General features: G+C 40.7%; 1 protein-coding gene across 3 annotated transcripts in view; it reads left to right on the top strand.

Annotated features, from left to right (window-relative positions):
* The first annotated feature begins 1,864 nt into the window (after window positions 1-1,864).
* CEP70 (centrosomal protein 70) overlaps window positions 1,865-26,936 on the top strand; it is an 80,339-nt gene continuing 55,267 nt past the window's right edge. The window contains exons 1-3 of one of the 3 annotated variants that reach the window (XM_053598905.1): window positions 1,988-2,304; window positions 4,996-5,098; window positions 21,904-22,059. The gene's annotated coding sequence lies outside the window, so the exon portion shown is untranslated. Of the gene's footprint in view, window positions 1,956-1,987; window positions 2,305-4,995; window positions 5,099-21,903; window positions 22,060-26,936 lie in introns of those variants that run through there. The other 2 variants (XM_053598907.1, XM_053598906.1) reach the window with 2 other exon arrangements.

The raw sequence follows: 26,936 nt of genomic DNA, 5'->3' as shown, positions 1-26,936 counted from the left end.
AAATATACACCTTCATGTTAAAGCTGAATTTACAAAACAATAAGAATGGGAGACATGAGGTAACGATCACATAGGTCTAAATCTGTGTCATCTCAGCCCTAGCCCTACTGACTCCATCTTATTTTCACTACACGCTCTCTCTTTTGGACCTCTTCCTGAGAGATAGACCTTGGCTCACGCCTTCCTTGGGAGATCCCTATTGGCCACGTGAGACCGGCATCTACAGCAGACCCGCATCTTCTCACCAATTAGAAAAGAAAGGCTGCCAACAGCGACATCATGTGGCTATGAGATGAAATGAGGATGGTAGACAGCTGACTCCTGCCCTTCCTGTCAAATGTGTGGAAGGTGGATTTTCCTTCAGGAATTTTTTGGATCACTTAACACCCTGTAATTTTTTTAAAATAGTGGGCAGGGATTCCAGTTTTAGATTTCAAATTTGTTAGACTGAGAAATAGAAGACTTATTTTCTTTCGTGGAAAAAAAAGCAGTGATCATATTTGTAGATTGTGGAACAATTTTTTTTTTAAATCTGTAGATCAGTGTGCAACAAAATTAAGCTTGAAGATGCCAAACAATCTTTCCATTTTATACTCCATTTGAAGACCTAACAACGGTTCCCCATCACCTTCTGGTTAAAGTCCCAGCACCTTAGCACATCCCCTAGGGTCTTTCTCTCTCTGCCTCTCCGATGGATGATGCAACACACTTCAGATTCCTCAGGAAGCCTTCGATAAGTTCCTTTATGCGTGTATTTGCTAATACTTTGGGTGTCAGGCTTGTGGTTTTGGAGGAGGGTGGATATGAACTGTACCAAAGGGCCCCAGGTTTAATTACAACAAAAATAATTTTTGAAATAGAAGGTTTACTGAGCTAGGTATTTGTGAGCTAGGTATTATACTAAAAGTGCTTTGGAGTCGTTATCTTATTTAATTTTCACAAGGAGTTTCCTCTAAATATCTTTCCTCTCTGTATTGCCGGGGCACACACTTACAGTTAAGAATCATTCTTAGGTGCTCTCTCTAGGGTTGCGGTTTTCTAGTTTGACTGCACATTGAGATCACCTGGGGAGAAGTGCCACGTGATCCCACTGCACCTGTCAGGGTTGATCCCCATGGGCCTAGGAAGACTTCAGAAACAGCCTAAAGTAATCCTCCTCTGCTCTCGCTTATCACATTGAATAAATTTCAGAGTATACACCTATTTCCCTAACTAGACGTTGAGCATCTTCGGTCAGCTATCGTTGCATTTCCGGAGCCCGATGTAGGGCCTGAGTTCGTAGATGTGGAAAATGCCGACGGGAGGGCGAAATGTCATCAACAAACTTAATTGGGGTCCTCTGAATGCCAGCTGCTCTAGGGCACAGCCAGGTTTGAAACATCCAGAACATGCTGACTGGTCCCCAGCAAGATCTATCAATCACAGAGGGAGAGGAGAGTGTAGAGAGGGCAGTCTGTGGTGGCAGGTAGCCCTATAGCCACAAATACGTATTTCTGATGTCTTCCACGAAAGCAACAGGGAAGCTAAAAGGACAGAGACTATACCCACCACCGCAGGCGCTCTCGGGTCGGCGTTCGTGGTAAGCCCCGCCCCAAGCAGCGGAGCCAACCAGAGGGCAAGGGGCGTTCCCAGCCTCCCCATGAGGCCAGAGAGAATCGCTTGGGACGTTCGGAGGCAGCGCTGGGCCGGCCCTTGACGCGCTCGGGCTCGATTGGCCAGCCTCCCTCGGCGCCGTAACGGTCGCAGAGGCGGGGCCCGAGTCGATCCCAGGCGGGCCGGGGAGGGAGGGCTGCTGGTGGGAGGCGGTGTCTGAGGAAGGTGAGTGGCGCTCGGTGCTTACAGGGTAGTTGGCTACGTCTCTCTCCTGGAGCACTACCTGGATTTGGTCTCACCTGGCCACTAAGAATGGTCAGGCTGATTGTTGTCAGGGCCACGGGAGCAGCCGCCTGGGACAGGTTCGCGCTAATTAAAAGTCCGAGTAAGGGTTTGGGGATCGGACAAACCTGGTTCGGCTCCCCAGCCTTTGTGCTCTTTGGCTTCTCATTTGACGTCTCTGGGCCTCGGTTTCTTTGTTTGCCAAAGCTGGCAGTTCTTACCTTACATGGTGTTAAATGAGGCAGTAAGTGTAAACCTTAGAATCAGACCTGGCACAGACTAGCTTTGGGGTAGGTGGGACGTAGGTAATCACTCCGTCCACAAGAGTCCACCTGGGCTGGGCCGCTCGGGTTTTCCCTGTCAAGGTGTCCGAGATGTCTGGCCAGTGAAGACTCGGAGCAAAAGGGGGAGATTACATGAATAGGGTAGGTGAGTATCCTTTCCTCCCGGTTATTAGGCTTATACCGGATTCAAGGAGGAACTTTTGACTTTTATGCAAGGTCTGATTTGATGCTTTCAAGGTGAAAAATGTCAGAGGCTGAGAGGCCGGTAACATGTAGAGACCAATCAGGGTTTCTTTTTTATTTCCACTTTATTTTTTAATCATAGTAATGTTAAACACTGTGTAAGCATTACCCATATTGATTTCAATCTTCTGCATGAGTTTTTTTTTTTTTTTCTTTAAATATTGCTAAGTAGATCCTGGCCTCACCCACTTCACTTTTTAGGGAGAAGTGGCTGACGTAGAAGTTTTTTTTTTTTTTTTTTTTTTTTTTATTGTTGGGGATTCATTGAGGGTACAATAAGCCAGTTACACTGATTGCAATTGTTAGGTAAAGTCCCTCTTGCAATCACGTCTTGCCCCCATAAAGTGTGACACACACTAAGGCCCCACCGCCCTCCCTCCATTCCTCTTTCTGCTTCCCCTCCCCCCCCCATAACCTATGACGTAGAAGTTTTTACTGGCAGCTTTAGCTTCAAAGCAGGAGAGGTATGTTCTGGTCCTTCAAGTAACCTGTCCTGGGGCAGAATGATTTGGTGGAGATGACATCCCATCTTAACTCCCTTTCTTTATTTTTGGTAGATTCAGCTCTTTCTTAGGAACATTAAATGGCAAGTTGGCACATTTTTAGAATAGAGCTTTTGCTTTAATAAAGAATAGAGACCAGTTTTCCCTGGCTGCATTGTGGGAGTTGTGGATTGCGTGCTGGCTGGCAGCATGAGAAGGAGGCTCAGAGGGAAGTCACTTATCAGAGTGTATAGGTCCTTCATGCAGAGTCTTCTGGCTCTTGGGATCAGACTGCCAGCTCCCTGAATCTGACCTTCCGGACCTTCTAGCTCCCTCTCCTCCTGTGCTTGTTTTTTTTTTGGGGCGTGGGGGAGGCTACATTAATCAGAAGTGAATTCACAGTTGGTCTGCCTTGAACTGGAGGGTTCTTGGCCATGTCTTCTTGCTGCTGTGTATCTTGGCAGCAAAAACATTAATTCTTTGTTTGCCTGGCATTTGCTGGAGTGATAATATACCAAAAGAAAAGGTTGGTAGCAAAACAGCAAAAGCTGGAGACAGAAAAGAAGCAACAGAGAAGAAAGATAACTGAAGGGGAATTCAGGTCAAGCGGACTCTGGCTGCGAAGCAAGAATTATTGAATGATCTGTTAAGAGGATAACTCCGAACATGTACCTTTACCTTAAAACGATGTGAATTGTTATAAGCTTTAAAAAGAACTAGTATTTTATTTACAAAATAAAATGCCTTTGTAAAAAGAATAGAGTTGGAAAGCATTATACGTCCATTTATTACAGTAATTTGAAATATATGCTTTTGAGAAAGCTCACCAATTTTGGTGACTCACTTGAGAAAGAACAGTTACTAGCCATAGTTTATTTCCATCTTGCCCTACAATAGTGGTTAAAAAAAATTGAATTTTAATATTTAGTATATTACATGGGAGCATTTTATGGGGGTTTCAGTCCTATAAAGGGCAGTTTGATTGGAAGGCTCTTGGAAAACATGGACAGTGCCAGAAGATACAATTGTGGTTTTGCTTTTCTATGCGTGCCTTTGTATGCTATGTACAAACCAAGTATAAACTATCCCCTGCTCCCATAGTCTTACTTTAAATGCGTGTGTTGTGACACTAATTAAAGCTACATATTAGCTTTAGTTGATATAAAGCTATGTAATGGTATCTGTATTAGCCCTAAGAAGCATTTGGTCTCTACCTGTGATCTTCAAAGTCCTGTGTCCTGTCACAGCCTGCAGTGGGGAAAAGGCTGCTGTAAACTGTTGGCACATTTCACAGAAGGGCCCTCTGAAAAGGGGGCTTTGTTGACAGGTGCAAATAAGTAGTAGTTTTCCTTCTGCCTTTGCTTTTGTGACCAGTGATAGTTTGAGAGTGCTTTATTGTAGTGCCTTGCAAATGAGAGTATCCTAGTATTAAAGCCAAAAGTCAGAATTGATGAGAAGTTGTTAGATTTGGACACCCAACAAAATGTTTCAACAAAGCAGGAAGGGGGAAAGAAAAAGAAGGAAGTATTTGATGGTGAGCCAGGGAGACCTTTAGTGCTGCAGTCTCCACCCCTCAAACCCCAGCCCCTGGGCCTTGGTACTGGTCTGGTCCATGGCCTGTTAGAAACCAGGCTGCACAGCATCACTACCTGAGCCTTCGTTCCACACCCCCATCTGTGGAAAAATTGTCTTCCACGAAACTGGTCCCTGATGCCAAAACTGTTGGGGGGACTACTGTGTTAGCAATTACAGGCGGTCCTAGAGTACAACATCTGACTTATGTATAACTCGCACTTATGAGCAGAGGCCATTACACTAGGTCCCTCACTTACAAACATCCAACTAATGTGCAACTTGCTCTTACAAATGGGGGCTATTATAGGTAAGAGGTAAATGTACCTATTCTAACTTACATGCAAATTCAATTTAAGAACAAACCTAAAGAACCTACCTTGTTCATAACCTAGGAACTTCCTGTACTTCAGTTGCTTCTGCTTCATTTTAGTGATTTCCAGTACCATGGATTCTTGCTCTGGGACTAACACAAAACCATTTTTACTTGGAGGTTGAACATTTTAATATTTTGATCTGTTTATCTTTTTGAAACCTAGGTGAAGATCCAGTGTTGGACATGAGACTCACCAAGTGACCATTTCATTGAGATCAACTTGAATAACCAGGTGTAAAGTGCAAGACTAATATGCTATGACTGAGGTATGTGTAATGTGGCAGATGACTCTACTGTTGGGAGGCCATGGAAAGAATCTAATATTTATTGAATACTTATATATTACCTTTTAACCTCCTGAAAATCCTATCAGATATTTTAAACTCAGTAAGGAAACTGAAGCTCCAAGAGGTTAAATAACTACTTAAATTAACACGGATAGCTGGTCACCAACTCTAATCACCACTTCTCTCCTCCTGGGTGCTAGGCACTGCTGTCTATTCTCTCTGTATTAACTTTCCTAATCTTCACCTAAGTACTTTCATAAGCTTTTCTTTGTGATGAGGAAGTTGAAGCACAGGGAGATTGATATTTCCTGGCCATGGAGCAGAACCTGTGATTCAAACCCAGTCTGTCTAACTGCAGAGCTTTACAGGTTGAGTACCCCTTATCCAAAACACTTGGACCAGAGGTGTTTCAGACTTTGGATTTCTTTTTTTTTTTTTATTTTGGAATATTCGTACATGCATAATTAGATACCTTAGGGATGGGACCGAAGTCTAAACATAAAATTAATCTGCTTCTTATACACATAACTGAAGGTAATTTTATAGAATGTTTTTAATAATTGTGTGCATAAAACAAAGTTTTGACTATGACCTGTCATATGAGATCAGGTGTGGAATTTTGTACTTGTGGTGTCTTGTCAATACTCAGTTTTTTATATATATATATATATATTTTTTTTTTTTTGAGGCAGTTTCTCCCTCTGTTTCCTGGTCTAATAAATTATTATTTTTTTTTATTGTTAAATCATAGCTGTGTACATTAGTGCAATCAAGGGGTACAATTTGCTGGTTTCATATACAATCTGAAATATTCTCATCAAACTGTTCAATGTAGCCTTCATGGCATTTTCTTGTTACTGTATGTAGGCATTTGTATTCTGCATTTAGTAAGTTTCCCCTGTACCTATTCTAAGATGCATCGTAGGTATGGCTTCACCCATTACCCTCCTTCCACCCTAACCTCCCCCCTCCCTTCCCCTTCCTTAGCCCTTTCCCCATAGTCTTGTGATATAGTTGGGTTATAGCCTTCATGTGAAAGCTATAATTTAGCTTCATAGTAGAGCTGAGTACACTGCATACTTTTTCTTACATTCCTGAGATACTTTGCTAAGAAGAATATGTTCCAGCTCCATCCATGTAAACATGAAAGAGGTAAAGTCTCCATCTTTCTTTAAGGCTGTGTAATATTCCACAGTATACATGTACCACAATTTGCTAGTCCATTCGTGGGTCAATGGGCACTTGGGCTTCTTCCATGACTTAGCAATTATGAATTGGGCTGCAATAAACATTCTGGTACAGATGTCTTTGTTATATTGTGATTTTTGGTCTTCTGGGTATAAACCTAGTAAAGGAATTATAGAATCGAATGTCAGGTCTATTATTAGGTCTCTCAGTATTCTCTAAATATCCTTCCAGAAGAAATGTATTAGTGTGCATTCCCACCATCAGTGTAGAAGTGTGCCCTTTTCTCCACATCCACTCCAACATCTCTGGTTTTGGGATTTTGTTATGTGGGCTACTCTTATTGCGGTTAGGTGATATGTCAAAGTAGTTTTTATTTGCATTTCTCTGATGATTAAGGATGATGAGCTTTTTTTTCATGTGTTTGTACATCGTGTGTCTGTCTTCTTTAGAGAAGTTTCTCTTCAACTCCCTTGCCCACCCTGAGATGGGATCACGTATTCTTTTCTTGCTAATATGTTCGAGTTCTCTATGGATTCTGGTTATTAGACCTTTATCAGAGGTATAACCTGCAAATGTTTTCTCCCATTCTGAGGGCTGTCTGCTTGCTTTACTTACTATGTTCTTGGCTATGCAGAAGCTTTTTAGTTTGATCATGTCCCAGTAGTGTATTTTTGATACTGCTTCAATTGCCTGGAGAATCCTCCTGATAAAGTATTCACCCAGACTGATTCTTTCAAGAGTTTTCCCTGCACTTTCTTCAAGTACTTTTATAGTTTCATGTCTTAAGTTTAAATCTTTTATCCAGTGAGAGTCTATCTATCTTAGTTAATGGTGAAAGGTGTGGGTCCAGTTTCAATCTTCTACAGGTTGCCAGCTAGTTCACCCAGCACCATTTGTTAAATAGGGAATCTTTTCCCCACTGAATGTTTATAATTGGCTTGTCAAAGATCAAATAACAGTAAGTAGCTGGATCCATCTCTTGGTTCTCTGTTCTGTTCCAGACATCTACTTCTCTGCTTTTGTGCCAGTACCATGCTGTTTTGATCACTATGCATTTATAGTACAGTCTCAGGTCTGGTAGCGTGATTACTCCTGCTTTGTTTTTATTGCTGAGTAATGTTTTGGCTATTTGAGTTTTTTTCTGATTCCATATAAAACGAAGTATTATTTTTTTGAGATCTTTAAAATATGACAATAGAGCTTTAATAGGAAATGCATTAAAATTATATATTGCTTTGGGTAGTATAGACATTTTAACTATATTGATTCTTCCCAGCCATGAGCACGGTATGTTTTTCCATTTGTTAACATCTTCAACTATTTCTTTTCTTAGAGTTTCATAGTTCTCTTTGTAGAGATCTTTCACGTCTTTTGTTAGGTATACTCCCAAATATTTTATCTTCTTTGGCTCTACTGTGAAAGGAATAGAGTCCTTGACTGTTTTTTCAGCTTGGTTATTGTTGGTATATATAAAGGCTATCGATTTATGGGTGTTGATTTTGTAGCCTGAGACATTGCTGTATTCCTTGATCACTTCTAAAAGTTTTGTAGTGGAATCCCTAGTGTTTTCCAGGTATACGATCATATCATCTGCAAAGAGTGAAAGTTTGATCTCTTCTGACCCAATGTAGATACCCTTGATTGCCTTTTCTTCCCTAATTGCAATGGCTAAAACTTCCATTACAATGTTTAAGAGCGATGGAGACAATGGGCAGCCTTGCCTGGTTCCTCATCTAAGTGGAAATGATTTCAATTTAACTCCATTCAATACGATATTGGCTGTGGGTTTGCTGTACATGGCCTCTATTAGTTTAAGAAATGTCCCTTCTATACCAATTTTCTTAAGTGTTCTGATCATGAAGGGATGCTGGATATTCTCAAAAGCTTTTTCTGCATCAATTGAAAGAATCATATGGTGCTGAATTACATTTATAGATTTACGTATATTGAACCAGCCTTGAGACCCTGGTATAAATCCCACTTGGTCACGGTGTATAATTTTTTTGATGTGTTGCTGGATTCTGTTTGTTAGGATCTTATTGAGTATTTAGCATCAATATTCATTAGTGATATTGGTCTATAATTTTCTTTTCTTGTTGGGTCTTTTCCCTGGTTTGGGGATCCAGGTGATGTTTGCTTCGTAGAATGTGTTGGGTAATATTCCTTCTTTTTCTATATTTTGGAACAGGTTTAGTAGTATAGGTACTAGTTCTTCTTTAAAGGTTTGATAGAATTTTGACATAAAGCCATCTGGTCCTGGGCTTTTCTTTTTAGGGAGATTTTGTATAGTTGATGCTATTTCAGAACTTAATATAGGCCTGTTCAACATTTCCACTTCATTCTGGCTAAGTCTTGGTAGGTGGTGTGCTTCCAGGTATTGGTCGATTTCTTTCAGATTTTCATATTTGTGAGAGTAGAGTTTCTTGTAGTATTCGTTAAGGATTTTTTGAATTTCTGAGGGGTCTGTTGTTATTTCATCGTTACCATTTCTGATTGATGAAATTAGAGATTTTACTCTTTTTTTCCTGGTTAGGTTGGCCAAAGGTTTATCTATTTTATTGATCTTTTCAAAAAAACAGCTTTTGGATTTATTGATCTGTTGTATAATTCTTTTGTTTTCAATTTCATTTAATTCTGCTCTCATTTTGGTTATTTCTTTTCTGCTGTGTTTGGGGTTGGAGTGTTCTTCCTTCTTCAGTTGCTTCAGATGTCCCATTAAGTTATTCCTCTCTTTTCGTTTTCTTGAGGAAGGCTTGCAGTGCTATAAATTTCCCTCTTAGGACTGCCTTTGCAGTATCCCAGAGGTTTTGATAATTCATGTCTTCATTATTGTTTTGTTCGAAAAATTTGGTGATTTCCTTCTTAATCTTGTCTATAACCCATCTATCCTTCAGCATAAGGTTGTTTAGCTTCCATGTTTTTGTATGGGTATGCAGGTTCCTGTTGTTATTGAGTTCAACTTTTATTCCATGATGGTCTGAGAAGATGCAAGGAATAATTTCTATTTTTTAAAATTTGCTGAGGTTAGATTTGTGGCCTAGCGTGTGGTTGATTTTGGAGTATGTTCTGTGGGCTGATGAGAAGAATGTGTATTCAGTTTTGTTGGGATGAAATGTTCTGTAGATGTCTGTTAAGTCCAAATGTTGAATGGTTGAGTTTAAATCTAAAATTTCTTTGCTTAGCTTCTTTTTGGAGGATCTATCCAGCACTGCTAAAGGGGTGTTAAAATCTCCAACTACTATGGAACTGGAGGAAATCAAGTTGCTCATGTCCGTTAGAGTTTCTTTTATAAATTGAGGTGCATTCTGGTTGGGTGCATAAAGATTATAATTGAGATCTCATCATATTGAGTATTACCTTTAACAAATATGAAGTGTCCATCCTTATCCTTTCTTATTTTGGTTGGTTTAAAGCCTATTGTGTCTGCAAATAGGATTGCAACGCCTGCTTTTTTCTGCTTTCCATTTGCCTGGAATATAGATGACCATCCCTTCACCTTGAGTCTATATTTGTCTTTTAATGTAAGATGCGATTCTTGTATGCAGCAGATATCTGGCTTGAGTTTCTGTATCCAGTCAGCCAACCTGTGCCTCTTTAGAGGACAGTTTAAACCATTCACATTAATTGAGAATGTTGATAAGCCTTTCGAGAGTCCGGTGGACATTTTTAATCCTTTTGCGACTATGGAAGTTGGAATTTGATTAAAATTTTCTGGGTGGGTTTACTTTCGTGGTGGAGGATTACACTGTTCTTTATGGAGGATAGGTCTGAGAATGTCCTGGAGAGCTGGTTTAGTTATGGCAAATTTCTTCAACATGTGAACGTCATTGAAGTATTTAATTTCTCCGTCATAAATGAAACTCAGTTTAGCTGGGTACAGGATCCTGGGTTGAAAGTTATTTTGTTTTAGGAGATTAAAAGTCGATGACCGGGGCAGAGATTAAAGATGGCAGCTGAGTAACAGCTTCCCTGCAACTGGGAACAGCGAGTCTGGGGAGACACGACTCCAGGCATCTCTGGCCAGTGGGATCTGCCTATAATCATCCCTTTGAGGATACAGGGAGCCAGCAAGGGACTTCTGGACCCCAAGAGGAGGACAAAAACAGTGGAAAACTGGCAAGTGGTTGCGTGTGTTCAATCAACCTAATCACGCCGGCAACCGTAAGTACAAGCAGCAGTGAGATTGCAAACTGGAAAGACCTTACCTGTGAACCGTTTCGGTGTTCTTGGACTTGGCACTCAGTTGAACTGCCTTGGGGACAGCTTGAGCAGGAGTGTGGAGAACTTTGGGCATTGTCTGGGGCCCCAGACTGACCCACTGAGCTGGGCGCAGGAAGCCATTGCGAAAGAACTGCCCTAGCAAGCTCCGCCCTCAGGGTCTCAGAGCAAGGATTGGGCGGGTCAAAGTAACCTACTGACTGAGCAGCCTAAAGGCGGGGGCTGAGCTGCCTTACAGCCTTAATCCTTAGGGGCAGAATGAGATGGTTTTGGCACACTGGAGCCTTGGGCTGTTGCCCTGGGTAGAGTGCCGTGACGTCACAGCTCATAGCAACCTCAAACTCCTGGGCTTGGTGCCGCCCAGACCTCCATAAGAGCTGTGCAGCGACCCCCGTACCGTGACCCGCACCCACCGGGCCTCCACATTCCCTGACCAGGAACTGCGGGAGCCACGCAACCCTGTGTCCTCCCTCCTGTCTCCTCCCAGCTTCCACACTAGCCCGTTCATCTGGACAGGGACTCTGGTAGCTGCATGCCCTTTGGAGGCCTCCCTGCCTCTGCGCAGAGCTCTTCTCCTGGCCAGAGACTGCTGGAGCCTTGGGCTCTCTGTGCCAAAGTCACTGGGCGCCTGGCACTCCCGGAACTGTGCGCACTACCCCCAGCCCTGTTGCTGGATCTGGGTGTGTCACAAACTGGAGCTGCTTCCACAACCAGAACTCCCTAGCTAGAGCAGCCCCAGAGGAACTATACAGGGTCACTCTCTACAAAGATCCAACAACAATAGAGTGATCCTGCTGGGGTCTAATCTTGGAGAGACACCTCCCCAACTCTGAGGACAGCCAGAGGCAACAGTGAAAAGCAATCATGAGGCGAAATCAACAGAAAAACTCTGGCAATATGAATAATCAGAGTAGATCAACTCCCCCAAGGATCAATGGGACAGAAACAGCACAAGACCCCATGCCCAAACAAATAGCTGAGATGTCAGAAAGTGAATTCGGGATCTGGATAGCAAATAAGATCGAATTAGAATTCCAAAAGTTATCTCAAGAATTCAACGGATTCAAAGACCAAATGACCAAAGAATTTGACACATTGAGACAAGAAGTTGCATCCCTCAAAGATCTGAGAAACACAGTAGAACCCCTCAGTAACAGAATGGAGCAAGCAGACGAAAGGAAACCATTACTGACAAGGGGAAGGATATCAGAATAACTGCAGATCTCTCTGCTGAAACCTTTCAAGCTAGAAGAGGATAGTCATTGAATTTTAATCTCCTAAAACAAAATAACTTTCAACCCAGGATCCTGTACCCAGCTAAACTGAGCTTCATTTATGACGGAGAAATTAAATACTTCAATGACATTCACATGTTGAAGAAATTTGCCACAACTAAACCAGCTCTCCAGGACATTTTTAGACCTGTCCTCCATAAAGACCAGCGTAATTCTCCACCACAAAAGTAAACCCACCCCAAAAATTTTGATCAAATTCCAACTTCCACAGTCGCGAAAGGATTAAAAATGTCCACCGGACTCTCGAAAGGCTTATCAATACTCTCAATTAATGTGAATGGTTTAAACTGTCCTCTAAAGAGGCATAGTTTGGCGGACTGGATACAAAAACTCAAGCCAGATAACTGCTGCATCCAAGAATCGCATCTTACATTAAAAGACAAATATAGACTCAAGGTGAAGGGATGGTCATCTATATTCCAGGCAAATGGAAAGCAGAAAAAAGCAGGCGTTGCAATCCTGTTTGCAGACGCAATAGGCTTTAAACCAACCAAAATAATTAAGGATAAGGATGGACACTTCATATTTGTTAAAGGTAATACTCAATATGATGAGATCTCAATTATTAATATTTATGCACCCAACCACAACACACCTCAATTTATAAGAGAAACTCTAACAGACATGAGCAACTTGATTTCCTCCACTTCCATAGTAGTTGGAGATCTCAACACCCCTTTAGCAGTCCTGTACAGATCCTCCAAAAAGAAGCTAAGCAAAGAAATTTTAGATTTAAACTCAACCATTCAACATCTGGACTTAACAGACATCTACAGAACATTTCATCCCAACAAAACTGAATACACATTCTTCTCATCAGCCCACGGAACATACTCCAAAATCGACCACATCCTAGGCCACAAATCTAACCTCAGCAAATTTTAAAAAATAGAAATTATTCCTTGCATCTTCTCAGACCATCATGGAATAAAAGTTGAACTAAATAACTACAGGAACCTGCATACTCACACAAAATCATGGAAGCTAAACAACCTTATGCTGAAGGATACATGGGTTGTAAACGAGATTAAGAAGGGAATCACCATATTTTTGGAACAAAACAACACTCAAGACACGAATTACCAGAACCTCTGGGATACTGCAAAGGCAGTCCTAAGAGGGAAATTTATAGCACTGCAAGCCTTCCTCAAGAAAACGCAAAGAGAGGAAGTCAATAACTTAATGGAACATCTCAAGTAACTGGAGAAAGAAGAACACTTCAACCCCAAACCCAGCAGAAGAAAAGAAATAACCAAAATGAGAGCAGAATTAAATGAAATTGAAAACAAAAGAATTATACAACAGATCAATAAATCCAAAAGCTGTTTTTTTGAAAAGATCAATAAAATAGATAAACCTTTGGCCAACCTAACCAGGAAAAAAAAGAATAAAATTTCTAATTTCATCAGTCAGAAATGGTAACGATGAAATAACAACAGACCCCTCAGAAATTCAAAAAATCCTTAACGAATACTACAAGAAACTCTACTCTCACAAATATGAAAATCTGAAAGAAATCGACCAATACCTGGAAGCACGCCACCTACCAAGACTTAGCCAGAACGAAGTGGAAATGTTGAACAGGCCTATATCAAGATCTGAAATAGCATCAACTATACAAAATCTCCCTAAAAAGAAAAGCCCAGGACCAGATGGCTTTACGTCAGAATTCTACCAAACCTTTAAAGAAGAACTAGTACCTATACTACTAAATCTCTTCCAAAATATAGAAAAAGAAGGAATATTACCCAGCACATTCTACGCAGCAAACATCACCTGGATCCCCAAACCAGGGAAAGACCCAACAAGATAAGAAAATTATAGACCAATATCGCTAATGAATATAGATGGTAAAATACTCAATAAGATCCTAACAAACAGAATCCAGCAACACATCAAAAAAATTATACACCGTGACCAAGTGGGATTTATACCAGAGTCTCAAGGCTGGTTCAATATACGTAAATCTGTAAATGTAATTCAGCACCATATGATTCTGGCTGCCCATTGCCTCCATTGCTTTTTAACATTGTAATGGAAGTTTTAGCCACTGCAATTAGGGAAGAAAAGGCGATCAGGGGTATCCATATGGGGTCAGAAGAGATCAAACTTTCACTCTTCGCAGATGATATGATCGTATATCTGGAAAACACTAGGGATTCTACTACAAAACTTTTAGAAGTATCAAGGAATACAGCAATGTCTCAGGCTACAAAATCAACACCCATAAATCGGTAGCCTTTATATATACCAACAATAAGCAAGTGCCGAACAAACAGTCAAGGACTCTATTCCTTTCACAGTAGAGGCAAAGAAGATGAAATATTTGGGAGTATATCTAACAAAGGACGTGAAAGATCTCTACAAAGAGAACTATGAAACTCTAAGAAAAGAAATAGCCGAAGATGTTAACAAATGGAAAAACATACCATGCTCATGGCTGGGAAGAATCAACATTGTTAAAATGTCCATACTGCCCAAAGCAGTGTATAATTTTCACGCAATTCTATCAAAGCTCCATTGTCACACTTTGAAGATCTCAAAAAAATAATACTTCGTTTTATATGGAATCAGAAACAACCTCAAATAGCCAAAACATCACTCAGCAATAAAAACAAAGCAGGAGGAATCACGCTACCAGACCTGAGACTGTACTATAAATGCATAGTGATCAAAACAGCATGGTACTGGCACAAAAGCAGAGAAGTAGATGTCTGGAACAGAATAGAGAACCAAGAGATGGATCCAGCTACTTACCGTTATTTGATCTTTGACAAGCCAATTATGAACATTCAGTGGGGAAAAGATTCCCTATTTAACAAATGGTGCTGGGTGAACTGGCTGGCAACCTGTAGAAGATTGAAACTGGACCCAGACCTTTCACCATTAACTAAGATAGACTCTCACTGGATAAAAGATTTAAACTTAAGACATCAAACTATAAAAATACTTGAATAAAGTGCAGGGAAAACATTCTTTTTTTTTTTTTTTTTTTTTGTATAGACAGAGTCTTACTTTATGGCCCTCGGCAGAGTGCCGTGGCCTCACACAGCTCACAGCAACCTCCAACTCCTGGGCTTAAGTGATTCTCTTGCCTCAGCCTCCCGAGTAGCTGGGACTACAGGCGCCCGCCACAACGCCCAGCTATTTTTTTGTTGCAGTTTGGCTGGGGCCGGGTTTGAACCCGCCACCCTCAGTATATGGGGCCGGCGCCTTACCGCCTGACCCACTGGCACCGCCCCAAAAATACTTGAAGAAAGTGCAGGGAAAACTCTTGAAGGAATCGGCCTGGGTGAATATTTTATGAGGAGGACTCCCCAGGCAATTGATGCAGCATCAAAAATATACTACTGGGACCTGATCAAACTAAAAAGCTTCTGCACAGCCAAGAACATAGTAAGTAAAACAAGCAGACTGCCCTCAGAATGGGAGAAAATATTTGCAGGTTATACCTCTGATAAAGGTCTAATAACTAGAATCCACAGAGAACTGAAAAGCATTAACAAGAAAAGAACACGTGACCCCATCTCAGGGTGGGCAAGGGACTTGAAGAGAAACTTCTCTAAAGAAGACCGATGCACAATCTACAAACACATGAAAAAAAGCTCATCAGCCTTAATCATCAGAGAAGTGCAAATCAAAACTACTCTGAGATATCACCTAGCCCCAGTAAGAGTAGCCCACATAACAAAATCCCAAAACCAGAAATGTTGGTGTGGATGTGGAGGAAAGGGCACACTTCTACACTGCTGGTGGGAATGCCTACTAATACGTTCCTTCTGGAAGGATGTTTGGAGAATACTTAGAGACCTAAAAATAGACCTGCCATTTGATCCTATAATTCCTTTACTAGGTTTATACCCAGAAGACCAAAAGTCACAATATAACAAAGACATCTGTACCAGAATGTTTATTGTAGCCCAATTCATAATTGCTAAGTCATGGAAGAAGCCCAAGTGCCCATTGACCCACGAATGGACTAGCAAATTGTGGTACATGTATACCATGGTATACTATGCAGCCTTAAAGAAAGATGGAGACTTTACCTCTTTCGTGTTTACATGGATGGAGCTGGAACATATTCTTCTTAGCAAAGTATCTCAGGAATGGAAGAAAAAGTATCCAATGTACTCAGCCCTACTATGAAGCTAATTATAGCTTTCACACGAAGACCCAACTATAGCACAAGACTATGGGGAAAGGGCTAAGGAAGGGGAAGGGAGGGTAGAGGGAGGGTAATGGGTGGGGCCACATCTATGGTGCATCTTAGAATGGGTACAGGTGATTGCACTAATGTACACAGCTATGATTTAACAATAAAAAAAAAAGAAAGTTGGATAAACAAAAAAAGAAAAAGTTGATCACCATCTTCTTCTAGCTTGAAAGGTTTCAGCAGAGAGATCTGCAGTTATTCTAATCTTCCCCTTGTAGGTGATGGTTTTCTTTCGTCTGGCTGCTCTCAGAATTTTCTCCTTCATATTAACTTTAGTGAAATTGATTATGATGTGTCTGGGGGATGTCTTATTCGGGTAGCGTTGTGCTGGAGTTCGGAAACTGTCTGCTATCTGAATTTCAGGATCTCTTGACATGTCTGTAAAGTTCTCATTCATAATCTCATGGAGAAGGGACTCTGTGCCTTGTGAAGCCACTTCATCACTTTCCGGGATCCCTATAAGACGAATATTGGTTTTCTTCGAATTATTTCAGAGCTCTCTGAGAGAGTGATCTGTTTTTGCCCTCCATTTCTCTTCCTCTTTGAGCATTTGGGAGCGTTCGAAAGCTTTGTCTTCAATGTCAGAAATCCTTTCTTCTGCTTGCTCCATTCTGTTACTGAGGGATTCTACTGTGTTTCTCAGATCTTTGAGGGCTGCAATTCCTTGTCTCAGTGTGTCAAAATCTTTGGTCATTTGGTCTTTGAATTCGTTGAATTCTTGAGATATCTTTTGGGTTACTGCTTGGAATTCTAATTCGATCTTATTTGCTATCAAGATTCTGAATTCGATTTCTGACATGTCAGCTATTTGTTTGTGTATGGTGTCTTGTGCTGTGTCTGCCCCATTGATCCTTGGGAGAGTTGATCTACTCTGATTATTCATATTGCCAGAGTTTTTCTGTTGATTTCGCCTCATGATTGTTTTTCACCATTGCCTCTGGCTGTTCTCAGAGTTAGGGAGGTGTCTCTCCAAGATGAGACCCCAGCAGGATCACTATTGTTGCTGGATCTTTGTAGCAAGTGGCCCTGTGTGGTTCCTCTGGGCCTGCCCCAGCCAGGGAGTTCTGGTTGTGGAAGCAGCTCTGGTGTGTGACACACCCAGATCCAGCAACAGGGCGGAAGATGGTGCATACAGTTCTGGGAGTTCCTGGCACCCAGTGAATTTGACACAGAGAGCCCAAGGCTCCAGCAGTCCTTGACCAGGTGAAGGGCTCTGCACAGAGGCAGGGAGGTTCTCCAGAGGGCATGCGGCTACCAGTGTTCCTGGCCAGACGAGCAGGGCAGTGTGGGGCAGGGAGGGTGAGGGAGGGAGGACACGGGGTTGCGCAGTTCCCACAGTTCCTGGAGGCCTGGTGGGTGTGGGTCGAGGGTCGGGTGTCGCGGCGCAAAGCCCAGGAGTTTGAAGTTGCTATGAGCTGTGACGCCACGGCACTCCATCCAGGGCAACACCCCAAGGCTCCAGCGTGCCAAAACCGGTCTCACTCTGCCCCTAAGGGTTAAGGCTGTAAGGCAGCTCAGTCCCCGCGTTTAGGCTGCTCAGTCACTAGGTTACTAGGTCCCACCCAATCCTTGCTCTGGGACCCTGAGGGTAGAGCTTGCCAGGGCAGTTCTCTCACAATGGCTCTCTGCGGCCCACAGCCGAATACTATTAGCTCCGTCCAGCTCAGCAGCTCAGTCTGGGGCCCTAGATAATGCCCAAAGTTCTCTGCACTCCTGCTGAAGCTCTCCCCAAGGCAGTTCAACTGGGTGCCAAGTCCAAAAACACCGAAACAGTTCACAGGTAAGGCCTTTCCGGTTTGCAGTCTCACTGCTGCTTGGACTTACGGTTGCCAGCAGGATTAGGTCCATCAAACACACGCAACCACTTGCCAGTTTTCCACTGTTTTTATCCTCCTCTTTGGGTCCAGAAGTCCCTTGCTGGCTCCCTGTATCCTCAAAGGGATGATTATAGGCAGATCCCACCAGCCAGAGATGCCTGGAGTCTTATCTCCCCAGATTCACCATGCAGGGAAACTGTTACTCGGCCGCCATCTTACTCCACCCTGTTTCCTGGTCTAGAGGCATCATCATAGCTGACTGCAGCCCCAAACTCCTGGGCTCAAGTGATCTTGCCTCAGTCTCCTGAGTAGCTAGAACTCTAGGCACACACTACCATACCCAACTAATTTTTAATTTTTGTACAAATAGGGTCTCATTGTGTTGCTTATGTCACTCTTGGTAGAGTGCCCTCGCATCACAGCTCACAGCAACTTTGAACTCTTGGGCTTACGTGATTCTCTTGCCTCAGCCTCCCAAGTAGCTGGGACTACAGGCACCAGCCACAATGCCCGGCTATTTTTTGACTGTAGCTGTCATTGTTGTTTGTCAGGCTCAGGCCAGGTTCCAACCCACCAGCTCCGGTGTATGTGGCTGGTGCCCTAGCCGCTGAGCTGCAGGCACCAGGCTCTTAGGCTGGTCTTGAACTGACCTCAAGAGATCCTCCTACCTCAGCCTTCCAAAGTGCTGGAATTATAGATTTGAGACACCCAGCCAGGCCTGGATTTTTAGAGTAGAATGCTCAACCTGCACCAGTGTTTTTTGGTATTTCCTTCACTTTTGATTTTTTGCTATTTGACAAAATAGTTTTATTGTAAAATGAATTTATTATCAAGTAAAACACATGGCCAAGTGTGGTAGCTCATGCCTGGGAGGCAGAGAGGGGCGGATTGCTTGAGCTCAGGAGTTCAAGACCAGTTTGAGCAAGAGCAGGATTCCCATCTCTACTAATAATAGAAAAACTAGTCAGGTGTTGTGGTGGGTGCTGATAGTCCCAGCTACTTGGAAAGCTGAAGTAAGAGAATTGCTTGAGCCCAAGAGTTTGAGGTTGCTGTGAACTATGATGATGCCACGGTACTCTCAACAGGGCAGCAGAGTAAGACTCTGTCTAAAAAAAAAAAAAAAAAAAAAAAACAGAACCGGGGTCATTTGACCAGTTTATTTCCTAAAGTTTGGATTTTGCTGATTGCATACTTGTGTATGTTCAGTATGTTCCGCTGCCTTGGGCAAGGGTGGGGAACCTTTTCATGGTGGAAGACTGCCTTAACTTAGCTATCATCCAATAAGGTCTCATTTAAGAAACTTCAATTTGATATACTTAAAAATGTATATTATTTTGTAAAAATCTGACTACCGTGTACTTAATAATTTCAAAAAATGAAAAGTATTTCATTTTCAAGTTAACCTTTTAATGACTTTGTTTTGTCTGCTTTTAGTTGGAAAATGTTTGAATGTTTGAAGCATGGAGGTCCACCGTTTCAGTTGATTCTCTAGATGGGTATCAGTCATTTGTGACCTTAAGGGCATCTTGATTTGTAGCAATAAGTGGTTGAAAAGCGAGAAAGCATTTTTCAGGCATGTTGCCAAAGGAGTGGGTTTTCTGTTGCATTTTTCCATATTTCAATTGCATGTTTTTTAGCATCAAACAATGACTTTAAAATGTCATCTCCTGCGAGCTTAATCAGTTCCATCTGTAGTTCTTTAGGTCCCTCAGTGATATCAACTAGCTGAGGCTGAAATGCTAATTTGAGTGCATGTTGAGATTCTTCAAAGTCAGTGAACCTTTCATTGCATTCTCCAATTAATAGGTCTATAATAGCTTCGTATTCTTTAACTGATTTGCATATACTATAGAACCTCCATAGTTAACAAACTCCCTGCATTGACCACTTCTTCAAGTTGACCTAATTTTTTCTTATGCTAGACATGCACCATATGCACATATCAGTGCAGTAAGCTTAGTTCCTTATGTTGACCACAGTTTCATATGTTGACCAGTTTGTTACAGTCTTTTGGGTGGTCAACTTTTAGGGGTTCTGCTGTATATCATCCTGCTCATCAATGATTTTTGCTGAGGAAAATGTTCACATGAAATTTCCTTTTGAAGAAGAAGTATTTTGATAAAAGATAGCACTTTTTATTTTTTATTTTTATTAAATCATAGCTGTGTACATTAATGCAACCATGGGGTACAATGTTCTGGTTTTATATACAATTTGGAACATTTTCATCAAACTGGTTAACATAGCCTTAATGGCATTTTCTTGGTTATTGTGTTGATACATTTATATTTTACATTTAGTAAATTTCACATGGACCCTTGTAAGATGCACCGTAGGTGTGGTCCCACCAGTTACCCTCCCTCTGTTCATCCTTCCCCTATCCTCCCCTTCCCTTTACCCTTTCCATATAAAAAGATAGCTTTTTAAAAATGCTTGGGTTTTTTGCCTTATGTCATATATGGATTTAGTTTTACTTTACAAAGATATATTCAAGTTGTTTTGATTTGACATGCTATCACCCACAAATGCTGCATTCCTATAGAAATTGTTTTTCAATAATTCACATTGTTGATTCTCTTCTTCATAAAATTTAACTGTTTCTACAGAGATAAAATATTGGCTAACACCTATCTCTCAAATAGCCAATGAACTTTATAATGATACTGCAAATCCACACTGAATATCTCATCGTTCAACTTTAGTGAGTTACAAAATAGAGAATGCTGTGATGTATTTGCACTAATGTAGGTTAATAATACTTACAGCTTCTTGCAAAAGGAGATTTTGCTGATGTGAGATACAATGACGCATACTCATTCAGCGCGGTGGCTCACACCTGTAATCCTAGCACTCTGGAAGGCTCAGGTGGGTGGATTGCCTGAGCTCTCGGGTTCCAGACCAGCCTGAGCCAGAGCGAGACACCGTCTCTAAAAAACAAACAAACAAAAAAGAACTAGGTGTTGTGGTGGGTGCCTGTAGTCCCAGCTACTCAGGAGGCTGAGGAAAGAGAATTGCTTGAGCCCAAGGGTTTGAGGTTGCTGTGAGCTGTTGATACCATGGCACTCTACTGAGGGTGACAAAGTGAAACTCTGTCTCAAAAATAAATAAATAATTCAGTCCAACTTCATGACATGTGTCTTGAAAGTTGTTGAAGCAATCTATTCCCTGTGTTCTGTTTGGAAGATTGTCCAATGTGAGTAACTCTTGGTAGCAAAGAAAGTCTTCTGTTATCACCTGAATGATGTATAAAACCTGTGCCAAGTCAGTAGTATCAGTTGACACATCCCAAGCAATTGAGTAATAAATATTTTCTTTTTGAATATTGCATAAGGTTGTTGTGTTAAGTTGAAAGCTGAGTCAAGCTGCTGATCAGTTATGGTTCTCCTTTAAAGAGGCAGTTGTTTGTACTTTGAAACATTATCAGGTGGCTCGGTCCCAGGTTTTGGCACCAAAAATTAAAAAAAAAGAGAGAGAGCGAAAAGTTATCAGGTCTAAGCATCCTACCCTTCAATAATCCATTTCTTTCACAATTCCTACATCACTGAATGGGTTCTCTTTTTCCCCAAATATGTAAGCTACTTTGTAAGTTGCTTCAGTGGAATTATTTCCAGATCTTATTGCTGCTTGAAAGAATTGTCTTTGCTTTTACTTTTTATCTTTTAATTTTTGAAATTTACAAGCCTTCCATGCCTCTCCCTCTAATTTAAAATATTTGTGGGCCTTATGACTGTTACACTGCTGATGAGCATTGAATTTTTTTCTTTTAGAGACAGAGTCTTACTTTGTTGCCCTTGGTAGAGTGCTGTGGCATCACAGCTCACAGCAACCTCCAGCTCTTGGGCTTAGGTGATTCTCCGGCCTCAGCCTCCCAAAGTAGCTGGGACTACAGGGGCCCGCCACAACAACCCAGCTATTTTTTTGTTGCAGTTTGGCTGGGGCCGGGTTCAAACCTGCCATCCTCGGTATGAGGGGCCAGCACCCTACTCACTAAGCCACAGGCGCTGCCTGCATTGCATTTCTTTTTCTTTTTCTTTTTTTTTTTTTTTGTTGCAGTTTGGCTGGGGCTGGGTTTGAACCCGCCACCCTCGGCATATGGGGCCGACGCCCTACTCACTGAGCCACAGGTGCCGCCCTGCATTGAATTTCTTTAATGTTGATATCACAGTATCTCCAAACAAGCAAATCATCTTATCTTTCACAGAAAACAAGGTAATATTGCAATTTTCAACCATTAGAAAATCCGTTTTCTTCCTTCAGCATTCTCTTGGTCTTCTTTGACACGATGAGCTATTAAGCAGCCAGAGTTGAAAAATACTACTGGACTGTGCAGCTATTCACAAATTCCACTTCAAACAGAAACACAGTGTACTACTGTCAAAAGCTAATAACAGACTGGCATACTCCACCCCCATAAACTCTCACCAACCAGTGTGGTAGTGGTGCCAGTTAGGTGGGGGGAGTTAGAACTAAATCATGAGCATAGCAGCCATCAATTTAGCCCTTATGCTTACTAATGTTCTAATTGTGCCAGTAAATCTAGCAGAATTATTTTGTTGAAACTTATTTTATTTTCTGATATTTTAAATACATTTAAAAAGCAGAAGTGTAAAAGATGGACAAAAATGTAATAATGAGAATAAAATTATTCTGTAAAATTTGATTTAGTCAAAAGGTAGCACTTAAGTCTGCAAATTCCCCACCCCTGGCCTCCTGCACATTGTTAGCTGGATCCAGTATTGAATCAGGCTTGGATTTAATCTCTTTTGCAATTCTTTGGGAGATGTTTGCATGATGTCTCATTGTGTCTCTCTTTGTGATCTCAGCAGCTATTGTTATTTGATGAGTAAATTCATTCACTGAGAGTTGCAGAATATTCTAATTCTAATCATATCTTTTTCATTTATTACTTGGAACACTAATCCCTTGATGTATCATTGGGATACCCAACAGTATAATTCATAGAAGAAATTCAGGATAAATGCTTGATTCTTTCTATTTATTTACAATTTTCAAGATAATGAACTGGTTCTATGTCTTCTGAAGGCTGGTCTTTCTTTGAAAAGTCTAATAGGCAAGAGACTTGAAAGAAGCTTCTCTGAAAAAGACAGGCACACGACCTATAGACACATAAAAAAATGCTCATCATCTTTAATTATTAGAAAAATGCAAATCAAAACCACTTAGAGATATCTAACTCTAGTAAGAATAGCCCACATCACAAAATCCCAAAACTACAGATGTTCGCATGGATGTGGAGAAAAGGGAACACTTCTGCACTGCTGGTGGGAATGCAAGCTAATATGTTCCTTTTGGAAAGAAGTTTGGAGAGCACTTAGGGATCTAAAAGTAGGCCTGCCATTTGATCCTGCAATTCCTTTACTAGGTATATATCCAGAAGACCAAAAATCACTTTACAACAAAGTTATTTGCGACAGAATGTTTATTGCACCCAATTCATAATTTCTAAGTCATAGAAGAAGCCCAATTGCCCATCAACCCATGAATGAATTAATAAATTGTGGTATATGTATACCATGGAATATTATGCAGCCTTAAAATAGATAGAGACTTTACCTCTTTTATGTTTACATGGATGGAGCTGGAACATATTCTTGTTAGTAAAGTATCTCAAGAATGGAAGATAAAGTATCCAATGTATTCGGTTCTATTATGAAATCAATATATAATCACCCACATTTTCATATGAAAGATAAAACACAACTATAGCCCAGGATGAATAAGGGAAGGGGAGAGAAGCGGGGAGGTTGGATGGAGGGAGGGTAAACAGTAGGAACACACCTATGGTGCGTATTGCAAGGGTACATGTCAGATCCATTAAGTATAGGGTATAAATGTCTTAACACAATAATTAAGTAAGTGAGGTGAAGGCTATGTTAACCAGTTTGATGTAAGCATTCCAAAGCACATAAAATCAGCACATTGTACCCCATAAATGCATTAATGTACACAGTTATGATGTCTGTTACTTTAAATAAATAAATAAATAAAGTCTGTTACTTTAAATTCATGGATATATTTGATGGGTTTCAGTTCCTTGCAATTATTATTGTTAACTTTTTTAATAGGGCCCTGTTGGGGGTCCTAACAGCCTCACACAAACTCCTCCTCCCCTCCTCCTAAAACAGAGACACAAAGGATCTGGCTAGCTCTGTCCCCTAGAAGTTCAAGCCCCAAAAGACCCTAACCTGACTGGCAACCTGTGAAATGTGCCCACCCCCACAGGTCCTCCTGCTGCGTGCAGTCTTGTCTCTAGACACAATTGTTTACAGCTTTCAGACCCTAGCAGTTTTTGATAGCTCCTTGTTATCTGATATCTTGAACAATACTGTCCCAGATCTGAAACCAACCATTCTTTTTTTTGTTTGTTTTTTTGAGACAGAGTCTCACTATGTTGCCCTGGGTAGAGTGCTATGGCCTCACAGCTCACAGCAACTCTTGGGCTGAAGTGATTCTCTTGCCTCAGCCTCCCAAGTAGCTAGGACTACAGGCACCTGCCACAACACCTGGCTATTTTTTGGTTGTAGTTGTCATTGTTGTTTGGCCGGCCAGGGCTGGGTTCAAACCCGCCAGCTCCGGTGTATGTGGCTGGAGCCCTAGCTGCTGAGCTATACGTGCTGAGCCACATTATTCCTTCTTCTGGCATAAAGTATTGGTGTCAAAGTCAGATGATAATCTTAATTCTTCTTCTACTTATAAGTCATGTGGGTTTCTTTTTCTTGATGACCAAAGAATTTTTTTCTTTTTCATTGAAGTCCAATAATTTTTTTAGAATGTGTCTTGATGTTGGTTGTTATGGGTCAGTATTTCTAGGCACTTGCTATGTTCTTTTCATATGTATTTTCCAGTCTTTTTTTTTTTTTTGATTTTAGGAAAACTTTTCTTTTAGACAGCTTTATTGAGATATATTCAATACACAATATGCTGCATATACTTAAAGTATAAAATTTAAGTTTTGACATACATACAAACCTGTGAAACCATCACTACAATCAAGATTTTCAATCTGTCCAACATCCCCCCAAATTTCCTTTTTCCCCTAAGTAATCCCTCTTTCTAGTCTCCCATTTCCCCAGCAACCCCGATCTACTCCATAGATTAGTTTTTGTTTTGTATAAATGGAATGACATAGTATGTACTCTTTTGTCTGGCTTTTTTCAGCATAATTATTCTGAGGTTCATCCGTATGGTTGGATGTATCAATAGTTTATTCCTTTTTATTGCTGACAGGTATTCTATTCTATAGATAGACTATAGTTCAGGGGTATCCAACCTCCATGGGCCACATGCTGATTTTATGAGGATTTTTCTTTCTTATCTGTATATACTTCCATGATATCCTTCTGTCTTATTTTCTTTATGCCTTAGTTATCCTTGACAGTTTGCTTGATGTTATATTTGAAATACTTTTGTGAGTATACTATGATACCTTTCTTTGGAGAGGATTTCATTTGCTTCTGTCAGGTGCTTTGAGGCAGTATAAATTTGGAATCTTACACAGAAGAGAGGAGCTAGGTTTCAGGTTCACAGGAGAGGTAGTTGACTGCTTGGTTCACGCTTATCCTCAGAGTGTAACCCTTCCAGGTCACACCTTTAAGTTGGAGTGGCTTCGATCTTTAGTGCTCTTTTACACAGCTGTTTCTTTGGAATTAGCAGATGCCTTCAGAGAAAAAGTGGATTCTCATCTTCTCAGTTTTTTAAAAATTTGGCCTGGTAGTTCCTCATTGTCTTTTTATTGGTTCTTTAAGGCATGTAAGAAGATTTTTTAAAAAATGTATTTTATTAAGCTTCCTTCATTGTCTTTGTAGGTAGAGTTGTCTGGTCTACCATTGCCAAAAGTAGATTTTTTTCCTCTTATTTTTAGTTGATACATAATAATTGTACATATTTATGGGATATAGGGTGATATCTTAATCTGTGTATACAATGTAATGATCAAATCAGAGTAATTAGCATATCCATCACCTCAAGCATTTATCATTTCTTTGTGTTAGGAACCTGAAAAATCCTCTCTCCCACCTTTAAAAAAATATATTATACAATAAATTATTTTTAACTATATTCACCCTATAGTGCTATCTGGCTGTAATTTTGTGTCTATTAACTAACCTCTCCCTATCCTCCTTTCCCCCTAGCCTTTCCAGCCTCTAATAATGACAGTTCTACCCCAAAAAGTAGATTTCTTTTTTATCTTATGGGATTTAGTCTTGTCTGAGACATATTTATGTTAAATATATATATATATATATCTGATATATATATATCTGATAGCTAAATAATGCGTAGAAAAAGTTTAAGATGATATAAGATAAGGGACTAGGTAAGATTATTTTTGTTTAGTGTACTTAGGTATAGCAACAACTGCCATTTATAAGTTTCTGTGTACCAGACACTTATTCTAAGTATTCTCTACATTTTTCTGATGTAATTCAGCCTGTTAGATATAAGCATTACTATCTTACCTCTTTCACAAATGAAGAAATCAAGGCTCAAAGATGTCAGTGAGTTTGTCCACATTTAGAGGGATTGTCAAAGATGTGTGACTTTACATTTATTGAAGAATTTTCTTACATTAATATCTACTACCCTCATGTCTGGTCTCCAGAGTATAATCTTCCCACCTTAAGTCTCTGGCTGACTCTGGATAGTGATTAAGTAGACAGAACACAGCATCACCTTTGAAGTATTCTTGCCAGAAAATACTGACCCTAAATTTAATGAAGCTTTTAGGCATAACCAGTTTATAAGAAATATAGGGAATTAGGCTGAGGTGGGTAGATTGCTTGAGCTGAGGAGTTTGAGACCAGCCTGAACAACAGTGACACCCCTTCTCTACTAAAAATAGAAAAACTAGCCAGGTAGGCAGTATGGCCAGCACCTGTAGTCCCAGCTACTTGGGAGGCTGAGGCAAGAGGATATCTTGAGCCCAAGAGTTTGAGGTTGCTGTGCTATGACAGCATAGCACTCTACCCAGGGTGACTCAAAAAATAAAAATAAAAAAATAAGAAATATAGGGAATTGAAAAGTATGTTAAATGATGAAGGATATAATAAAATCTAAAATATGGG

The sequence above is a fragment of the Nycticebus coucang genome, chromosome 8, assembly GCF_027406575.1.
Source record: "Nycticebus coucang isolate mNycCou1 chromosome 8, mNycCou1.pri, whole genome shotgun sequence".
NCBI lineage: Eukaryota > Metazoa > Chordata > Mammalia > Primates > Lorisidae > Nycticebus > Nycticebus coucang.
This window is presented reverse-complemented; position numbering and strand designations above follow the sequence as displayed.